The following is a 17,765-nucleotide window of genomic DNA, read 5'->3' on the forward strand; positions in this document are numbered from 1 at the left end:
GGACAGATTTTAGCCTCTCTAATTTTGTCATCTAATTTGTGTTTAAAAATTAGTTGCAAAATGAATTTGTTCTACTAAACTAAAAGTCTTAATTTCTTTATGTAGTCAGTGCAGTAGGTACTACTGCAAGTCTGCAGAAGCGGTCCTGTTTTCTGCTTTGGTGGCATTCAGGGTTACTTACCTCTCTTCCCTGACCAGGATACTTACTATAAGAGTCACTTTTTGGGTGTCAAAGACATAGAGATGAAGTAGAAGCCCAGCATTTGTGGACTGGATGACGTCCCATATTACTATCTCTTCAGTTTTTCATACTTAGGTGCAAGTTTTGACTGTACAGCTTGATCAGAAGAAAACACTGAAAAGGTGAATCAGGTTCCTATAAAGTTTGGCAGTAAATGTGTCTTTTCCCAGCTTCCACTGGATGCCCATTTTCTCTTTAGTAAAATTGTTAATTTATTTTCAGAATCAGATCTGTCCACTGACAATAACAGAAGTTGAAATTTCTTCACTTTAAAGCATTGTATTCTGAAAGCTTGAAACCTTAGCACAGAGCTTTGGAAATTACAGACAGGAATACTAAGCACTATTTTACTTCAAAACATTTAATAAATATCCAGTGACTGATCCTCTTCACTGTACCCTTGCCAGAGAAGAGCCACGCTTGAGAGAGAAAGCTATCACATGACAACGTGAAAACTGCGAATTCAAGCAGAAGCTTTCATTAGAATTTATAGGTTCCTTTGGTGCTTTCTGCATGTTAGAAAAGGATCCCTTCCTTTCTGCCTCTGCATTTGAAATAGCTAAGTGGTAATGCAGGAGAAAGGTGAGAACTTCTAGTAACAGGGTAGGACCCTTGTGAAGGCTTATGCAAATATCCCATGAAACTTAATATATAATGAATAGTCACAGGGCACTTCTGCAGCAGTCTCAGCATGCCAATATGTGTCAGCCTAGCTGAATTACTATTTTTGTGGATTTAAATTTCCATTTAAAAATTATCAGCAGAAGAGCCTAACATATTTCACTCCAGCTGATCGTTTAGATGCTTAAGGTCATGTCCATGGAGTGTTTTATTTTAATTCAAAAGATATGCTCAGCAATTTCAATGTTGAATGTTGTTAAGTAATAGACAATTTCTAGCTCCAGGTTTAATATTTATTTACCCCTTTCCCCAAACTTCCAGGGTGTATTTAATCATTTAATTGTTTTCAGGTGCAGATCAGTATAAATCCAGGTCTGTTGGAGTCAGAGTTCAGCCTACCAATACTCACTCTAACGCCATTGCTTTATGGCAAGCTATAGTACCAGAATCTCAGGAACTTCAAGAAATATAGCACAACTGTGTGCACAATCACTAAAAATAAAATTAGTCCTTTAATGTTTGGAGTCATAAAATATGTATTCTGGGACTTGTTTAGCTACAGCTCACTATTCTGATCTAGTTTTCCCTTTTGGATCAAACGTAACCACAACCCACAGCAAGTTTGTGCCTCTTGCTTGGTTTGTTCACAGTTACCCTAATTTGGTATCCTCTGAGTCACCTAAATTGCCCTAAGCTACTGTTCTGTTTTGCCCGGACATTCCCAGGTTTACATGGTCACCTTTCCACAATCTGACTACAACTCCTGCTTTTCTTTAGCCTTTGTCTTCCGTAAGTTCCTCTTCTCTTTATCCCTCTGTCCTTGCTGTCATTCAAAGCTACAAAATTTTCCAAATATCTAAAAAATGTAGGTACTCTCTACCATCCTCTGAAGTACTGTCAGTGGTTTTAGATTTTGTACTGATTTTGACTGGGATACAGTTAAATTTATTCACAGTATCTAGTATGAAGCTATATTTTGGATTTGTGCCGGAAACAGTCTTGATAATACAGGGACATTTTCTTTATTGCTGAGCAGCGCTTGCACAAAGTCAAAGCCTTTTATGCTTCTCAACCCACTCTACCAGCAAGTAGGCTGAGGGTGTATGAGAAGTTGTGAGCTGGGATATCTGACACCAACAACCAAAGGGACATTCCATACCTTATGACATCATTCTTACCTATAAAACTGGGTGAGGGTGGATGTTGGACGGGGCTGCCATTGCTCAGGAACTGGCTGGGAATCGGTTGGTTGGGGATGAGCAATTGGAGTTTTTTGCATCATATGTTTTTTCTCTTTTTTCTTCTTCTCTCTTTGTTGTTTTCCCCTCCTCCTTTTTTTAGTTGTTAACTGTCTTTATCTCAACACATGAGTTTTCACACTTTTATGTTTCCTGTTCTTTCCTCATCAGCTGAGAGGGGTGTGAGCAAGCAGTTGTGTGGTGCTTAGCTGCCTACTGAGGTTAAACTATGACAGATTTGTACAAATCCAGTTTTCCAGTTGCAGTTTTTGTGTGTGATGTTGGGTTTTGATTAAGTGTCCCAACAGAACTTCTCCCAGAATTCAAGCTTATCATTCATGAATCCTTAGTGGGAACCTGAAATACAGATCTCTTCGTTAATTGGGGATTTGTGATGGACAGAAGATATTTTGGTGATTCTGGATAGGTGTTGTACTCAATTGACACTGATTTTCTCCAGTTTGCTTTGTACAGTCTTTCAGCATACTTCTCTGCATCCTTGTTACGTACTGCCAGTTATGACTGACTTCCTTCCTTCCTTCCTTCCTTCCTTCCTTCCTTCCTTCCTTCCTTCCTTCCTTCCTTCCTTCCTTCCTTCCTTCCTTCCTTCCTTCCTTCCTTCCTTCCTTCCTTCCTTCCTTCCTTCCTTCCTTCCTTCCTTCCTTCCTTCCTTCCTTCCTTCCTTCCTTCCTTCCTTCCTTCCTTCCTTCCTTCCTCCCTTCCTCCCTTCCTCCCTTCCTTCCTCCCTCCCTTCCTGCCTTCCTGCCTGCCTTCCTGCCTGCCTTCCTGCCTGCCTTCCTGCCTGCCTTCCTGCCTTCCTGCCTTCCTGCCTTCCTGCCTTCCTGCCTTCCATGATATTCTTGGTTTCTTAGAACAGAACTCTAGAAATTAAAAAGTGTCATGCAGGTGATTATCATCTCTGTAAAATGACAGAATTAAGTCAGGGATACACCTTTTTAAAGAAAAAAAGAAAAAGATTATTATTTGTACTTAAAATATTCTATAGGCCTGGTTCAGCTCATTCTGAGATAAATTAGAAGCTTTCAATACTTTTAAGAGTGTCACATATAGTGGCACACAGGGCTTTGCCACAGTGAATATTCATAGAATCATAGAATGGTTTGGGTTGGAAATGACCTTAAAGATCATCTAGTTCCAATCCCCCTTTCCTGGATAGGGACACCTTCCACTAGACCAGATTGCTCAAAGCCCCATCCAACCTAACCTTGAACAATTCCAGGGAGGGGGTATCCACAGCTTCTCTGGGCAACCTGGGCCAGTGCCTTACTACCCTCATAAGAATTTCTTTCTTATATCTAATCTAAATCTCCCCTCTTTCAGTTTGAAGCAATTTCCCCTTGTCCTATCACTCCATGCCCTTGTAAAAAGTCCCTCTTCAACTTTCTTGTAGGCCCACTACAGGTACTGGAAGGCTGCTAGAAGGTCTCCTCGCAACCTTCTCTTCTGCAGGCTGAACAGCCCCACCTCTCTCAGCCTTTCCTCATAGGAGAGATGTTCCAGCCCTCTGAGATTTTTGTGGCCCTCTTCTGGACCTGCTCCAACAGCTCCATATCTTTTCTGGGCAGAGAGCTCCAGAGCTGGACACAGTACTCCTGATGTGGTCACAGCAGAGCGGAGTAGAGGGGGCAGAATCATCTCCCTCAACCTGCTGGCCACGGTGCTTATGATGCAGCCCCTACTATTCTGTGATTCTGTGATTCTGTGATTCTGTGACTTGCACAGCTTCACGTTCCTTAGACGGTCTCGAACCTGATCCTCTCCTACAGTGGGTGATTCTTCATTCTCGCAGTCCCTGCCTTTGCCATCTGTGACTTGGGCAGTGTGTCTGGAGCACTTGTCAGTGAAGACTTAGGCAAAAAATTCATCGACTGCCTCAGCCTTTTGCATATCCTGGGTAACCAGGTCTCCCATGTCCTTCCAGAGAAGGCCCACCTTTTCCATAGCCTTCCTTTTATCACTGGCATATCAATAGAAGCTTTTCTTGTTGCCCTTGACATCCCTGACCAGCTTCAATTCTATCAGGGCTTTAGCTTTCCTAACCTGATCCCTGGCTGCTTGGTCAATTTCTCTGTATTCCTCCCAGCCTACCTGTCCTTGTTTCTACCCTCTGTAGGCTTCCTTTTTGTGCTTGAGTTCATCCAGGATCTCCTTGTTCATCCATGCAGGCCTCCTGACGTTTTTGCCTGAGTTTCTTTTTGTTGGGATGCATGGCTCCTGAGCTTGGAGGAAGTGATCCTTGAATATTAACCAGCTTTCTTAGGCCCCTCTTCCTTCTAGGGCTTTATCCCATCTTACTCTACCAAGGAAGTATCTGATGAGGCCAAAGTCTGCTCTCCTGAAGTCCAAGGTACTGATCTTGCTATACACCCTTCTCACTGCCCATAGGATCTTGAACTCCACCATTTCATGGTCACCGTAGCCAAGGCTGCCCTTGAACTTCACATCCCCCGCCAGCCCCTCCTTGTTGATGAGAACAAGGTCCAGCATAGCACCTCTTCTCGTGGGCTCCTTTTCCACTTGGGGAAGAAAGTTCTCATCAATGCATTGCAGGAACCTCCTAGAATGCTTATGCCCTGCTGTATTGTCCTGCCAACAGATATCGGGGTGGATGAAGTCCCCCAAGGGGACCAGGGCTTGTCAATGTAAGGTTGCTTCTATCTGCCTATAGATATTCAAATTCAATATTCAGATGATAGTGTTTGCTCTAGAGACTGTGAAGCCAATGCAGATATGCATTTGTACATATGTTTGGCACGGCCATTCCATTTATCCAGGAGTGGTACATTGTGTTCACACATTGATTCCAGTCAGTTTTGTCTGTCCTTTATATAGGAACTCTTATCCACCTATCCAAATACATTACAGATGACAGAATATTTTGTTTCAGAAGGAACACCTGGAATTCTCTCAGTCCAATTCTTGTTCAAAGCAGGATTATCACGAGGATCACGGTAAGGTCAGCCACGTCTTTGTCTTGCTAAGCCTTGAAAGCGTCTGGTGACGGACATACTACAACTACTCTGGATTACCTGTTCAACTGCTGTATAACACTCCTAAGGAAAAAAAATTACATAAAATTAAGAAAAAAATGCAGTTTGATCTTTCCAAGCTGAAACGTCTTGCAGTTACCTTTTATTATACTACCTTTTTATTCCACAGGCAAGACCTTGTTTCTGATGTGCTTGTAACTCCCTTTTCAATACCTGCAGAGAGCTCTTAGATTGTCACTTGGTCTCCTCTTTGCCATACTAAATGAGCCTAACTCTCAACCTCTCCTCAGAAGCCTTGTGCTTACACCTCTCACCTTCTTGGTAGCCCTTTTACTGGGCCCTTTTGAGTTTCTCAAGCTAGAATTGGGTTTAGGAAGCTCCAGGTACTGTCAAGCTCCCTTGGACGACAGACCTGGTGCAGACTGGTGTCTCTTACCTGTGTAGAAGGGGCTCACTGGCTGTTAGCTTTCATCATATCCTCTTCCTAACTTCTGATCTGAACAGCTAGAGCTCTTCTCCAATTGCCACGATTTGCAAGCTTCCATCTTGTGTCCCCATATGAGTTCATGTTTACTTCTTGCTTCTGTGTTGTCTTGGTTAGTGTAATTTCACTAGCAAGGGCAAAGAGTTGTGACCTGGGGCATATCAACACCATTTATGGGCCTCTTTTTCAAAACACAGTACATCTGGCCCCCCATTGCACCCTTGGCATGCTCACTGCCATGCTAATTGTTTCCCTCCTGCTTTTGTGCACCTTACTCAGGTGATCTTATTAGTCATTGGTAGGCTTTAGGTACAGGCAGTGAGGAAGCCTGATGTGTGTCTGCTCCATCCTTGCATGACAGGCAGGGATGATCACTTACTTTGTGATTAACAGGTCCACAGCACACTGCTTCCTGGTCTGAAAGAGCTGCTGCTGCTGTTTCTTCTCTATTTTAATAGACTCTATATAATACATATGCACTTCATAACAGAATCCATGCACTGAATAGAAATGCTTATGAAAACAGTTTAATCAGTGTAGAACTGCTTTACATGCAGATGAGTCAGGCTTTCCCTGCATAGGATGAAATAATGAAGAATGAATATGTATAAAGTCTTATGCAAAAGGCCGAACTAAATTAACTTCCATTACAACCCTGAAACTTGATTTCTCTGCTTTTGAAAATTCAGCTCTCTACTTTCACCCAAAGTGATGGAAGATCCTATTATTTGTGTAGCAAACTAATTATATCTGTCCAAACCTGATTTTCACACATATATGTGTGCCAGAAGTCCATTCGCTATATGCATGGAGCTGCACATCTTCAAGTAGCTTCTGCCTCTGAAAATATGAAACTGTGATGCAGTGAAAAGGACTACTCTCAATCCAGCACACATTTCAGTCTTTGAAAGCTCTCAGCTACAAACACAAACCACTTATCCAACGGAACAAAAAAACCTCCTCCACGTACAAGTCCAGTCTCAAACAACTCTTTTTTTTTGGAGTGGATGGTTTGAGTACTGCGATGGCCTCGCTTATTTTATACTTCCCGTAAATGGGGTTATAGTAAAAAGTATAACAGCTTCTGGTGCTGAAAGCCCCAGTATTTCAATTTTCATGGCAGTTTCTAGCAACTAATTTAAGAAGTTTTTTATTCCTTCCTGAAAGCATAAGTATTAGTAGAAAGCTGCTTGTCCCAATCCAGGAGAAATGCTCACTTACTCTTTGCTAGTTTTATACAGATGACTACCTACATCATTCCGAACTGTGGAAAGAAGTCAAGGCATTCCTGATACACTGTCATATTTGCAGCTACCTGCACTGGAAATGTTGGAGAAGAGACCATGGAAACCTTTTTGGTCTAAGGTTCATCATTACTTTCAGTTAAAATGATAATACAAAATGTAGTTTTTTTATGCTATGTATACCTTATGTGTGGTATACCCTACATACATATGTATGCACAAAATTTCTTTTCACTTATGAAATGTATGTTATGTTCACATATATAAGGAGTGTATGTTCCCATATGCAGTGTATGTAAGTCATACCACACTTAGAAGCTAAAGGTGATTGTTGAGTCTGACACATTTCTGTACCTTTTGGGGCAATTCACTTTGGTTATCCTCCAGAGCTCCAGTGAAGGAGCAGTTTACTGGCTTCATCCACCTCGTTGGAGGAGAGATATTCTTTTTTGTGGTGATTTGTCTGGCTCTTGGCACACCATTAGCTGACTAATCTTATGTAAGCATTCTTGAATTTGATGTGTGTTATCTACCACCTCCATGTTTTCCATGGTCAATGCAACACATCAAGCTGAGCTGCCCTATCTCCTGAGACAGGAAGCTTGTCACAATTTTTTAATTTTCCTTGACACCCATCCTCTTCAACTGAGTGTTCATTTTTAAGCTGATAGACCAATGATTTGTCAGTTTTGCCACTCTTCTTACTATTTTTGGTCTTGTATGTGTTTGACTATGCATCCAGTTTGGGAAATTAGCTATTTCCTTTTTCTGCCATGAAATGTTGCTATGAAGTATGAGGGAGATCAGTCTAGACAAGCCATGGTACTCCTTTGTGACTGCATGTCTGGAAAAAAAACACACCAAAAAACCACTACTAATCTGATGTGTTTTCTACAGTGGTTTTTCTAGTGGTTTATTTTCCACTGTGTTGTTTTTGGGTTTTTTTACCAAGAAAGGAGATACACTGGTGTTTTTTCTCATGCCTTTTAGGGTCTCCAGGTGTGTAAGAGTCCAGATATAACTCTGATAAACTTAGTAGAGGACAATGCAAAGATTCAGGATAAACCCTCCTTCTGTCCATGATGTGATAAGAATATACCTTCACCAAGATGGCAGTAATGATGGCAAAAGCAAAGAAACCCAAAGTTTTCAGAACCCTATTCACTTCACAAAAATAAAGAATTCCAGAATATGATTGTATGTTTTGGAGAAGTATGGGGTTAAAATCAAAACACATGCTTTCCTAAATGCTGAACAGTTTAACCCAGGACTGGATTTCTTGGACTTGAACAATGAATCCCTTTATTATTGAGGAGGTTTTTTTAACCACGGTCTTAGACTAAGGCCTCAGTCATCTTCATAAATCCCTTAATGTATACTAAAGTCCTTTTAAAAAAAAAATGGCCTTAAATGTCCTTTCTACTTATGCTTAGACAATTAGCCACAGCATCTGAGATATCAGAAAATTAAGCTTCCACTATAGACAGAATTACCTTCTATGAACAGTACAAGCCTGAACTGGGAAGACTTGTCTGCTGGGGTCCTTCTTTCTTGTTTAGAGGGAGCTTATGGAAATAGGTGTCTAATTTAGGTAAAGCAAGGAAATAGATGAATCCTATCCTCTTTCTTATCACTCTGTTCCATACTGTAAATTTACACTCAGGCACCTAAAATTAGAAGATTCTGGTTTATATTCAAAATAAAATGTATCTGTGAGGCAGGTCTTGACTTATATCATCTCTTTTTCTGTATGCAATATACAAACACAATTACTCTGCTTTTCACGCTGGAACCTGTATCTTGGTATGAGGGTCTTGGAAACTTTGATCAAACTCTCTTTAAAGTGTATTAAAATTTTAACCCTCAAAATCAGGCTCTAACTTTGTAATAGCTAAAGTTAGCAAGGTCATCAGAAATAAATTCTGTTGTACAGTATCTATTCAAATGGAACACCTTAAAATGCCAGATTAATCCTCAGTGCATTGGTAACACCTGAATTCGACCTTCACTGTTCCTAAACTGACATGTGGAATAGAATTCAGTGGACTGGAGTCCAGTTCTGTGAAGATCCTTATACTCTGTTTCAAAGAGTTACGTTTTACTTATTTTATGAAATGACAAGAAAATTAGAATTCAAACCTACTATTTCCTGTAAGCAATTAGCTCTGAAAGTGGTTTTCTTTTAGCACATTTATACAGTTTTTGCTTAACAAGGAAAAGGCTACAAAATTTTTAAAAGAATATTATATGTGTTTTCAGATAAGAAACTGACAAATAATATTGGTCTGAGTTTCTAATAATTTGTTGCACTTTTAAGCAGTTCAGTATTTTTTTCTAAAAAACTATAAAAAAATCTGGAGACTGACCCCTGGACTTACTAACCATTTGTATCCATGCATAGTGGATGTAACATACTAGCATTGGTATACATGCCCATGTTTGTGCACTCGGGCTGCAAAGCAATGCATCAGAGAGACATCGTTCTCCAAGTACTTCCGTTAAGGCTGATTGTTTAAGGCAAGCAATATGCATGATATAACTGGTGCATGTAATAGTAAGTGCAATCTTCTGCAAATCTGGATGTAAAGACAGTAACTTTATACTGAGACTGAACTTTGCAGATGAGTAGTCTATGGCATTTTTAATTATAACCATTTCTGTGGTCTGAATACAAGTACAACTGATTCAGTCATGTGACGCTAGAGGTTGTACTTTTAAATGTTATATTATATTTGATGGAGGCAGTGATGTTTCTCACAAATTATGTTTCAAATCAGACAGAAGAGGCAATAATTAGAGGCTGTAAGCTTGGAAAATCTGTACTGTTTATTTATTTTTAAGACACCAAGATTTACAACACATGCTCCATTCTACCTCTCTCTAATTTACTTCCCTTTCCCTAATGAACATGTCAGCTGCCATACACTTCAATTTTCTTTAACTGTGTCTGTCAAGATTTAACTAAGACATATCAGAAAACCAAAACTGTTCTCACAAAGTGGAAACAAATGAAACTGAGTCAATTCCATGGCATTTTAGGGAAAATGGAGATGCAAATCAGTTTTCTTGAAATGTAGGTTCTGACTCAACAACATTCACAAAGTCTTCACTAAATATGACCCTGAGAAATGCTGCTCAAATGCATTTTTGATATGATGGGCCAGATCCCCACGTGGATTAACCTGATAAAGCAGTTTATACAGCCTAAGGATCTTGCTGAACGGCAGCCAGGAGCGTTCACGGCATCTCGGTTGGACCACTAGAAGACAGCAAATGTCCTGGGTTCTTTTTAAGGCCAATTTTCCAGTTGGTCAATTATGTTTTAAAAGTAATGTCTTTTTAGACAAATGCAGACCTCTCCAAGGGATCAAGTCATTGGATTAATGTGGACAGATACTTATAGGTTAAGGGAAAGGGCTTTTAATTTTTAAATCTACTACTTTGAATCATGATCATACAAAAAAGATGAAGAAATCTGACATGGTCCCTTGTATAAACAAGATCATGAATGTAAAGCTCATAATGCCACTGTGAAATTTTAATGCTTATTTATTATGGTTATGATGAAACCTGTATAATAAGATGATGATAATAATAATAATAATAACAATGAATAGTCATCAGTGCCAATATGATTCTACTATTTTTCTACATATGCTTTATCGTGGCATTTTGTGTAGCTTGTGTTCTGTGTAAAGAAGTGTCAATAAAATCTTTGCTTCCTTTTGTCTGTACTTTGTGTGGTGCTTGATACTCAAACAGGAAGTTCCCCAACTCCTTTTGTCCATGTAGCATGGGGCAAACATGATGACAGTGATAAAAAGCAGTAGAATAAAGTGTTCTCCAGTATGAAGCACAAGAATAGATGAGCTATATGAAGGACTGTGGCTGATTCATATTGTGCTTCTGTTTGAAGAATGCAAAACATCTCTGACTTACTGAATCAGTAATTATTAGATAAACCAATCATGGCCTAAAAGCCCTTTAACATGGAGCTCTTTTTGACTGATTGAATGAATGAGATATTGAAGCAGCAAAAGCTTGAAGGTACCAAATTAGTAAATGCTTGAACACTTTTTTTGTAGGTCTTTCTGTGTTTAGTGTTTAAGAACTCGTTTCAGGATTGTACATCCTAGGTAGACTTGAATTCCTCTGGCCCCGTTTATTGAGACTGTGAACCTCCTTACACCTACTTGCACGCTGTCATCAGGAGGTTACAGAAGTTGGGACTGGGGGGGGGGCTTGCTGTTTCTTCATGCTTCTATGGCAATGTCTATACCAGCCAACAGAAGAAGGAAAGGACATTTCTGCTTCTTGTCCAGTCAAATGAACAGGCCCCACACATTTCTGTAAAAATACATCTGTACTCAAAATTAGTCACAGCTGTAAGTCAGCAACACAAGCATCTGATTATCTTTACCTGCTAGCAAGGATATATTCTTCTCTGTCTATTTGTTTAATTCTACCCCAGAGATATTTACTGATGGCACCAGTGGCATAATGTGGTATGATGGGATCCATCACTGTGTATCTATCTTGGGAAGTGGAAAGGATGGAAGTGAAGAAGACCAGAGTACAGTCCCAGAAGAAATTTCTTGGCCCAAACTAGTGTACCTTTATGCTATTTCAGACAATTAGTGTGGAAACAGAGGTATTCAAAGATGTCTTCCACAGAGACTCCAAAAGACAGCAAATACATGGAGCAGCTGATGGAAGGCTGGACACAAGCAGGGAGGGAGTGCAAAATTTAGGAGATTGCTGCCTTCATGTTGCAAACTGATTACTGTCCAACAAAGGGCTGTGTTGTTGTGCCTGTGTCTGTATAGATACGGTTTTTCTGACTCACTTCTCAATCATATCAAATGGTAAAGGGACCAGAAGCAGGGAGGAGATAATTACTACGTTGGTTAAATGCATCTCCCTTTTGATTAAAATTACATTCTACTCACACAGACAGAAAATGAATTGGCCTCACCTTAATCCTAGCAAATCATTTGTCTATCCTCAAAATGTTATAGGATTTGGCGTATTTTCTGGGATTTGGGATATTTTCTGGGATTTGGAAGAATACACCTCAAGGCAATCAGGATAAGCAGATACTCTGGTCAACATCAGGAAAGACTCATTGGCACAACTATGCTGGAAAACCAAACCAGTCCCAGTTTTATGATGTCTGGTCCAAATCGGTATCTTCAGTCAATTATTTTAAAAAGTGCTAAATGCACCTTATTATTCTTGTAAGTCAAATTGTGGTACCATATGGTAAACTATATTCTCATCATTCTACGGTTGTGCTGGGGATTCCTAGTGAAGAAACACCATGATTTGTTGTCATGACTGTCCAAGATGAAGAAGGTATTTTTCAAAAGGTCTACAGTACTGTCCACACTCTGGTTAGATTTTAGTCTACATTTCAGAGACATACAGGTTTCCTAGACCAATAATGTGAGAGCAATACTTTGAAAGGCAGGCCTTTGTTTTCTAGAGGGCAGTAGGCAGAGGGCTAAAAGGGGGCAAAGGCTCTGTTTGGCCCATTGGATACCTTCTTAGTGGTGTATAACAGCAAGGGGCATGTATCCCCTTGAGACATAGGGTGAATCACAAATAACTCCATGGGAGGCATGAGCGATGTGAAGCAGAGAAGAGATCACACAAGCTTTTCTTGTCTTTTCAAGACTAGGGCCAGTCAGTGCTTTTTTTCCTGTATAGTTGGAGTGCTAAAAGCAAGTAGGTAGGTGAGTAAAATATTACTTTATATAGCCCAAAGTGAGTCTGGTCTAAAGCCTTTTAAACATCTGAAAGCACAATGCCTTTTGCATGGCACTAGCCTGCATATGGCTGGGCTTTGGTACTGTTCTCCCAGATGTAATTTATACTTACAGCTTCAACATCTGTCCCTTCTCATAATCTTTATATCCCAATTTCTCTATCATTTTCCTTTGACCTGTGCCCCCAACACAAACACATCCTTCTTCCCTCCCATTACCAGAGATAGTACAATTGTCTGTGAAAGTCAGGAGGCAAATGAGAGAATGAACTAGTGCAGACCCAAACACCCTTTGACACAACTAAGACTGGTCTGCTGGACTTTGAGTTCATTACTGTGCTGGAATAGAGGGCTAATTACTGAAGAAAAGAATAAAAGTGTGAGCTTTCTGCATTTCATCCTTCCAGGTGCCAATGATCAGACATTGGTATGTACAGAGTGGTAGTATCAGCAACCTGTTCTTCAGCTTCATTGGTTCCTGAGAGCTCACACTAACCTGATCAGGTTTTCATTATCATGCCCCAAAGAGGTTTCCTCTCTACTCTGAGTCAGAGAAGGTGTGACACATGCATTCACACATGCTCTCTCTTTCACACACACACACACACATGCACGCACACAGAGATAATATTAACATCTACTTTACTTATGGGTTAATTCTGCTGCAGACCTTAGTCCAGAGAGGCAACTAATAGCTTCCTGTTCATATAGAATTGCACACATTTGGAGACGCAGATGAAACTAGGGCTGTGCTTTTCTTTCTTGAGCCATGAAATAGTAAATAAGAATCAACACTCACACTGGAAATTATATCTTTCATCATTGCTTGCCTTTTCTTTGTCTCATTGCATGTCTACTGCATTTTATATTCAAACTCAGCCACCTATTAATCATTAATAGCAATTGTTACTCCTGCATCTGGAATAAGTTTATTTCACAAGCAACATGAGATAGGGTTTGAAAACAATATGCTCATTTCAGAGACTGCAGAGAGTGATGGTGTTATTCTACAGCAGTACGGTAAGTCTGCCTTGAACTCTGCATTAGGGATAGATTAGCTCAGGAAACACTGACTGTGCTCTTTCAATTTTTAGACAGATCTGGTGATTACCAAATTTCAAATTGTTTTGGTGGACCTGGACATCAAAGTCATTGAATTGTCTCGCTTTAAATTACACAGCCTTTAGCCACAAGCATACATCTTCCCTGCTTGTATGATGCAAAGCTGCCACAAGCTTTTTAGCTGCAGAGTTATTTATGGATTACCCTGTCTGATCTTTAATGTGGAACATATACAGCAATATCTCTCTAGCGCTGCACACTACTGCACTAACTGTAAAGAAGCAGCAGGCAGCTCAGAAAGAACATCCTTAAGAAGCTTTGATAAATCATAAAAGCAATCTCTACATGGCAGGAAGACACAGCTAGTCAAAATGAAAGTTATTTTAAATCACCAGTAATAGTAACTGGAGACTCTGTGTGTCTGGTTCAGTCTGGGTTAGATGTGAACTTTCCCAAGAGCATTTTGTGCTACACAGAGTTGTGACTGTGAAACTGGCATGCTGCCTTATCTCCTTGTGAATGTCTTGAACAAGTAATGTCTTTGGCAAGGCTAAATAGGCAGCAAATCTTTGCTTCTACTCTCAACAATAACCTTTGAATCCAACCTAGCACATGCATGGCCATGACATTTCCTCCACAGCTGAAATGCCAGAAACTACACAGATGGATCAGTGGGGTGTCATTACCAGACCCAAATAAGCTGTGCAACCATTTTCTACAGAACACGAAGGAGGACACTTGCCACAGACATTTTCATAAGGAAAACAGGAGGGAATACTTGGATTTTGTAACTTTTACATTGACTTCCCAAGCTGTAAATCACTAACAGATGCTTTTACATATCACAGAGGTTGTTAACTCTACAGTCAGTCAGCAGACAGTCACAAGATAAGCCTGAGTAAGGGGTCTCCTCGCCTTACCAGGCAGCCACACGATGTCAGTATTGGTTCATACAAATACATCGAGCTGTGCATTTCTTTGACTGTCATTGTGCACCCCGGCAGGACAAAGATAGGCTAAGGATACGATGTTAGAAGCAACCCCAGGTAGGTGGCACATCATGCCCAAGCACAGAACCAGGCGCACAACAGGATGGCCGTAAAGGCAAAGCTGTGGGTTCTTCTGATGTGCAGTTTTGCCTCTGGTAAACCATTTCTCTTTCCTAGGCTCCCATCATGTACCCTAAGGGTGTATGAGTCACGGTTTCCTTATGTTATTCCAATTGCAGACCACATGAACTGGAGATTCAGACTCAATTTATGGGCTTAGTGCCCTTAGGCTTGCTTTGTGTTTTACCTCACAACTTTCTTAGAGGTTGTCCACTGAGTTCTTACAAGTCTGATTTCTTTTACAGGCTGCTCAGGACTCATTGCTTCTTAATGAAAAAAAAAACCAAAATCCTGTGAGCTCAGATTAGGCTGCTGTACTATCAAAAAGCATGAGGGCACAGAGCCTCCTGGAATTTAACAGGAAGATTTCAATGGATCAAGCTCTTAACACAGGAATTGCCATGAGGCATTAATCAAATACCACCTATGTGCTTTATCCAGGCTTTCATTAAAATGGTCAGTGAATCTTTGATAGGGACGTGTCCTCCAGCAGAAGGGAATACTTCTCTGACATAAAGTTTTTATGAAAGCTTGGATGTGTTTTTCAATTGGAGAACATGCAAATCCTGAACCACAAATGGAACAGATCTGTTACTTAGCTATTCCATTCCTAGACTTCTCCGTCAGGGTAGAACATCCTTAACTTTTTAACGAATGATGCATGAGGTCTTCTACTGAAAAGCTTAGTCCATTCTACTGGTAGCATGTCAAAGCTCAGCTGGAAGTACATGCCAGATACACTCTGTAAACTTTCTTAGGTTTCTGGGTTTCTGGTGCTCTGCACTTCCTTTTCTACAGGATAATTCATACACAGAGAAAGATTAGCAACCTATTAGAACAACTGTGTTGTTAATGTTATATAATTTCATGTTTTCTCTGTTGCCATATTTTTGATGGTATAAGCACAATAACAACAAAAAGCCAAATCACAGTTAAGTACTGAAATCCTCTTAAACCTCTTTAGTAGACAGCCAGCTGTTGGAGTTCTTACAGTTAACCAACAAGTTTCTATTTTAGATTAGTCTTCCACTGTGGTTCTCGCTGGAAAAACAGGTACAACTACTGGGTGAACTCTTCACCGTTCCTCTGCTGCCATCAGCCACCACTTTGGCTGTTGTCTAAGGATATCACAACAGCTGTCTATGTACGTCTTCTCTTTTTGTTAAAATGGATGGAAATTAAAGGCTGTTAGATACTCTGAGGTCTTTCCAAGCTAGAATTCTCTTGAAGCATTCTGGAAAAGCCTTGGTATTACTGACTCTTCTGCTTGATATGGAACAAGTCCATTTGCCTAATTTCCTTAGCTCAGGTAAGATTCAAGTGTCACAGTAAACAGCTCTGCTCTATAAAAGAAATCTGATGTGAAGATGTGTCAGAACTAGAGTGGAAATACTTCAGCCTTTCTGGCTTCCTCAGAAAATGACAGGATCTCACAATACCACCATTCTTGCTCTTCCATTCTCTCTTACTCTAAAGGGAGGAAGGAATGATTCAAGGCACAGACACTACTTTCTATATTACCCTGGTGTCTAACAGCTGGAGTGGAATTACTCCTATGAGGGACAAGTGAAAGAACTTCCTTCAGCTGATCTTGGTTTCAACCAACCTTAAATACTGAATGCCACAGCCTCTCTATGAAAGGCTTTCATAAGGGCTTTTTTCATAAACAAATAAAAGGAAAAAGGAAGTTCCAGGCACGAACAATACTTTCAAGCACACAATTCTTCTGCCTTCCTTCGAGCCTCACTGCAATGCCCTTCAGTTTGCCTTGGAAGAAAGTTTTCACCACATAATAAAGTTCCTTTTACGCAGACCCAAACACCAAAACATACCTCTAACTCTCCCTCTCCAGGACTGCACACAGCAATAGCATATACTGAATGCCCTCCTATCCGATGCACTTCCCATAGGAGTGAAAATTACTCATTAAAATTAATTCTCCAGATGGGACCTGAGTATGAGTGGAACATTTTTTACTGTCGAAGGGTTTATTGGTTTTATTCCCATCCTCTACCACAGGTTTATTGGAAGAAGCATATCCCAAGAGTACAATGTCTGCATGGTGGTCCTTGGCTCTTAGAATGATTTCTGGGACAACTTTAAGTCTGTACTGAGAAAGTTCTGCTTCCCTTGACTTCTGTTTGATAGGATATGCTTGTAGGTTCAACCAAGTGCAAGGTCCTTAAGTGCTGGGTGCACCATACTCCTTGTTCCAACTCAGATGGCAAATGGCTGAAATAAGATGTCAGAGGCCAGTCCAAGTATAGTCCTAATGTAGAAGAGTAGAGGGAATTAATACAGAGCACTCATGTAAAAAAAAAAAAGAAAATGAAATGCCTTTTATTAAAGAGCACCCAACCAAGACGCTGTCAGAGGTTTTTAAAGCTTCAGACACATTAACTAAAACTATTCCAGGTATCTCTGCAGTGCTCACCCTTGACAGAGCAAAGAAACACGTAGTTAGGCTGAAGTGCTAAAAGAAAAAAGTAGGAACAAAAAAAAATTGAGAGACCTTGAAAACACTCATGCCAGTCACAACGTTTTAACTATCTGATCAGTCTTCACTCGCACAATTTTGAAGCAATATTCCTATTAGACAAGAGTGCTTATAGGTTTTGTAGTTTAAAGGCCTTTAACAGAAATTCTTCGATGGTTCCCCAATCAGTGCAAATATTGACCCCTCTTTTGAACAAGACAAAATGAAAAAGTGGAATCAGTTAAACACATCCTCTGATTGCCAATGTACGCAGGAGAGGTTTGCAAGCAATCCTAAAGGAATAGTGTGGTCCTGAAGAAGTATCAATGCTCCACTTGTTCTCTCAAGGCAAAAGTGTTTCCATATTCTCTGAGCTATTTTGTCAACTATGTTCTTGAGAAAATGAGGCTCATACAGTCCTGCTAAGCCTTTCAGCTGGAGTTCAATTTCATCTAAATTTGAGGGTGGGATAGAATTCACTACAGTATTAAGTTCTCACTCCTTCTGTAAGC

This window comes from Opisthocomus hoazin, chromosome 3 (genome assembly GCF_030867145.1).
Source record: "Opisthocomus hoazin isolate bOpiHoa1 chromosome 3, bOpiHoa1.hap1, whole genome shotgun sequence".
NCBI classification, from domain to species: Eukaryota; Metazoa; Chordata; class Aves; order Opisthocomiformes; family Opisthocomidae; genus Opisthocomus; species Opisthocomus hoazin.